Raw genomic sequence first — 5,317 nt, forward strand, 5'->3', positions numbered from 1 at the left:
AGTGTTTCACTCCATTGATTACTAAAAAAAGATAGAATAGTTAATACATTGATCCAACAATTTTAGAAAGAGCTAGTTGCTTTCTTCTCTATAGATATTATTTTTTTCTCCTTTATTTTAGTACTTATATATTCAAAAATTAAATACTTAGTGTTTGTAATTTTAGAAAAATCAATAAATTAGCCTCTATATAATAGTATTCTTTTATTCCATTCCCAATTTATTCTCTATTATTTCATACATTTCAATAATTTAGTTTCTTTTTTATTTTAAATGCATACAACAAATTAGGCCTAAAAATAATACAACAATAGTAATTTAGCAATATATTAACAATAAGGACTAACTTGTTAAATTTTTTTTTTCAAATTACAAGTCTATAGGTAGCTTCTAAACTACAAAAACTAATGTATTAGTGTTACCAAACTATAATTTACCTGATGTTACCAAAAAGTTCCTTATATGACTTTACTATCTGCAAAGAGGAAAATTGAGGTGGCTAGTATTTAGAGACAGCCACTCCGACGCTCAAGTCAGAAAATGCTCAAATGGGTGAGTGAAACAAGAACTATAATCAACTTAAGTGAGTAGTAGAATGCGTATCTTGAACCTGTATTCTAAAATGCTTTTATATTGTAAGAAGAGTAGGTAAATTAGTAGTTTTCCTAGAAATCTAAATGTATCAGCTAGTGGATAAGGGATCTCATGATCTGGTTATATTGTAATAACCATCAACGGTAAAAAGCGGAAAGGCTTGAGACTCTGCCTTGACGAGGTGAGCCTTCAAAGATCCAGGTCAACTAGGCGAATGCTACGAACAACCGAGTCTTCATGCCTTGAGCAATTGAGTCTGGATGTCCGGGTGTCTTAATCACATTCGTCATCGCATGGTCCAATGAAAGGTCACCACTGTGTAATGTAGTTTGGGTGAGTATTGAGTCATATCAGAACTTCTCCTGAAAGTCTTCTATTCTTCATATTAGAAATTTCATTATAGGAACCCTGAACACATAGCCCACCTAGATTGGATGCCTTCTCCACGTCTTTTGTCATGTCCCTTGCAAGTTAACTTGTTAAATCGCCCAACTTCAAGGTCAACGTATGGCACTTAGTCCTACCAATGGCCAAGAATGGACTAAGTTAGCCTTAAACCAAAAAAGTAGCCCAAACAAATTAATGGGCTACTCAAGTAGCGAGACAGACGCTAGGTGGAACAATTAAAATAAAGGATGACGGAAAAATTGAGACTAGAGTTGCAAAGGAAGCTTTTATTCATAAAAGAAAAGGTATAAGGATCAAAGTGTAATTTTACAAGACTATAAGGACTCAAGTAGAGAAGATGATGCGGAACCCCAGCCTATTAGAGACTGAAACGACACATACCCTAGTAAAAAGAACTTAATTCATAAAATAATTCCCCAATCTAAAGTACCATTAATTAACATGCAATTAAGAACACTTATAACGGATTGATTTTAAGAGCAGCAAGAATAAGAAACATACAAGTCAGTATCAAACCTTATTCGTGATGCAATGTCAAGAACCAATATCTCTCTTAAGCTCTCAAAGAAGAATCGCATAACGCAATTGTATTGAATAATGGATAATCTGTGTGTACAATATAGAAAAAGAGATGCTTTATATAGCCTAAATTAAGACCCATGATCTTTGCCACTTCCTACTACTATACATGGATCCATGATTTTTGCCACTATCCACTACTAGATAACTACCCACTACTGGTTAACTACCAACTACTAAATAACTACCCACTATAAATACAAAATTTGAATTGTCAATAAGGACACATTTGGCCTAATTGACTTGGAATGGCCAGATTGTTCTTTAACTTCAAAATGAACTTGCAAAGCTTCAACATATTCCTTCATGAATCCTTGAAGTGCTTCCTTCAACCTCTTGGATCTCAGCCTTGTAATTGGTCCTTGAGGCAATGCTAGCTTATCATTTTTGGTGTTGTTAGTCGTGCTTACATCATCCCCTCCATCTTGAAAAGGATTCGTCCTTGAAAAGGATTCGTCCTCGAATCTATACCAAAATCAAAAGGAGACAAATCATAAACATTAAAGGTAGCACTTACACCAAACTCATCTGGCAGATCAATTATGTATGCGTTATCATTGATCTGTTTCAGCACTTGATATGGTCCATCCCCTCGTGCAACAAGTTTGGATTTCCTTTGATTCGGAAACCTCTCCTTTCGCATATGGATCCAAACCCAATCACCTGGTCTAAATACAACTTTCTTGCGACCCTTATTGGCCTGTTTCTCATACATTTTGTTACGCTTCTCAATATGCTCACGCGCTTTCATGTGTATTGATTTAACCATTTCAGCCTTCGCTTTTCCATCTAAATTAGACAGCTCGTTCAAAGGTAAAGGCATTAAATCTAATACAGTTGATGGATTAAAACCATACACAATCTCAAAAGGTGAATAACCAGTAGAAGAATGGACAGTGCAATTATAAGCAAATTCAACATATGGCAAACATTCTTCCCAAGTTTTCAAGTTCCTACCCACAATAGCACGAAGCATAGTTCTTAAAGTCCTATTAACAACTTCAGTTTGGCCATCTGTTTGTGGATGACAAGTAGTAGAAAATAAAAGTTTAGTACCCAATTTCCCCCACAAAACACGCTAGAAATGACTAAGGAACTTAAAATCTCTATCAGAAACAATAGTCCTAGGTATACCATGCAAACAGACTACTTCCTTGAAAAACAAATCAGCTATGTTCGTCGCATCATCAGTTTTATGACATGGAATAAAATGTGCCATCTTACTAAAGCGATCTACAACAACAAACACTGAATCTCTACCTCTTTTTGTCCTAGGTAAACCTATCACAAAATCCATAGATATATCAGTCCAAGGTTCAGTAGGTACAGGCAAAGGGGTATACAACCCATGTGGCAAGAACTTAGATTTAGCCTGTTTACATGCAAAGCATTGAGCACAAACTTTCTCTGCATATTTTCGCATATTAGGCCAATAAAAGTGTTCGTTCAACATGTCTAAATTCTTTTGCACACCAAAATGTCCCATTAACCCTCCTGAATGCGATTCTCTAACAAGCAACTCACACACTGAACACTTGGGTATGCATATTTGTTTCCCCCTAAAAAGAAACCCATCATGCAAATAAAACTTGTTAAACGCCCCATGTTCACATGCCTTAAATACATTAGAAAAATCAGTATCATTCTCATACATATCTTTCAAATGCTCAAACCCTAATAACTTAGAACTAAGCATGGAAGTCAATGCATAACGTCTAGATAATGCATCAGCAACCATGTTCTCTTTACCTTGCTTGTATTTAATCACATAAGGAAAGATTTCGAGATATTCAACTATAACGACTCGAAAATCGGACCGCTACCGGCGCTAGGATCCAGGTCGGCTTAAGGCCGCCGGGACCCGTAGCAAGCCTAACATACATCCTGTGAACCTGTTTAATCCCATACATGATCAACAAAATTCATAAAAATTAAAACTTTTCTTTCATTCATTCATTCATACACCAAACTCAACATGTGCATGCACTGAACAAAGTCATAATCATAAACTTCACCCCTCAGTGGGATCTCCTCAATCCTCCAATGGGTAGCATAACATATGCTGAGTTGGTTTACATAAACATTATCAAATATCTAAGATCATGTATTAAAAGGGATAACAACATGCTATGGTCAAGCACACTTCTAGACCTCAATATCAATATATTACATATCTATACATCATTATACAATTTCATCATGTCCACAATCTAGCTATTACATACATAAGACTTCACTACTCTTGCTGACCTCCTGGTCTACCCTGTACCTGCAAGCCTGGGGGTCAAGGGAGAGGGGTGAGCTACAATAGCCCAGTGAGCATAATAATAAAACCTTTGAAACATATGATAACATGAAATGCATCACATCACAGCTAATCACAACAAGGATGAATTTGTCACCAATAGTCCTCTACATATTCCAACTGTGCTAGGGGCGTAGAATGGGCCTCACTGGTCTTTCTCTTACATAATCATAACATAGCATATCATAACATTCCAACTATGCCAGGGGCGTAGAATGGGCCTCACTGGTCTTTCTCTTACATGGTGCCAGGGGCATAGAATGGGCCTCATTGGTCTTCCGTACCGTATCATCATCATATCATCCCATATGAGGACTAAAGGATCATTCAACATTCATCCGCATCATCAACATATTATGCAATGCAACATATTCGTGAGTTCTAATGCAAGCACCCTAATATATCTCATGGCATTCATGATGCGTGAATCATCCTAAAACTGATTTATTTATTTAAAAGTATAAGAGTTATTCCACTCACCTCTGGGTAGCTCTGACTAGACACTGGAGTAGCTGAACTCACTGCTGGGGTCCTCGGTTCATCGGGTCCGAACCTACACAGGTGGACTCAAATGAGGGACCAAACAACTAGAACATAACTCTAAAAACATCCCCCAAAAACCCCCTAAAACATCTCAAAACATCTCAAAATATTCATGCAAGAACGTGCAAAGGAAGGCTGGACAGGGCACTTTCGGCGGCAGGTTCGGCGGCCGAAAGTCCCTCCAGAGCCGAAAGTCAGGCAGGTTCGGCGGCACCTTCGGCGGCCGAAACTCCCAGACAGAGGCGAAACTCATGCATGTTCGGCGGCACTTTCGGCGGCCGAAACTCCCAGACAGAGACGAAAGTCTCCTTTCGGGGGCAAGCTTCGGCAGCCGAAGGCTGCCTCCACAAGAGGGTTCGGCGGCCGAAAGTCCCTTCGGCTGCCGAACCTGGTTTCTCCCAAAGGGCAGAAACTTGGTTCAAACATGCACAAATGCCTCCAAACTCAAACCATCATGCATTTAGCTCAACCAAAACATGCATACAAGCTCCTAGGGGTCTCAAACTACCTTAAACCCCAACTACAACACATCAAACACACATTACAAGCCACATTGCTAAAAAAACTCATCAAAAACCCATAACTCAACATAAGCTTACTCATGCATTTTCTACCCCATGAACTTGCATAAAACTTGTTTAAAACATAATGTAAGCTAGAGATCGACTCTTACCTCTTGAAGATCGAGTGTAGAGGCGATCTAACTTGGAGTTGGGAGAGATTTAGCTCCTTGGGTCTCCAAGTTCAAAACTTGCTCAAAACTTGAAAATCTTCAAAAGAAAGTAAAAACTTGTGAAAATCTTGAAAGATCTGAAGGAAAAGACTCAAGATTGGTGAGGGACGGCGGAGAGCTCACCTTGGCCGACAATGGGGAGAAAAACTCGCTCG

This window comes from Manihot esculenta, chromosome 4 (assembly GCF_001659605.2).
Source record: "Manihot esculenta cultivar AM560-2 chromosome 4, M.esculenta_v8, whole genome shotgun sequence".
Taxonomy (NCBI): Eukaryota; Viridiplantae; Streptophyta; class Magnoliopsida; order Malpighiales; family Euphorbiaceae; genus Manihot; species Manihot esculenta.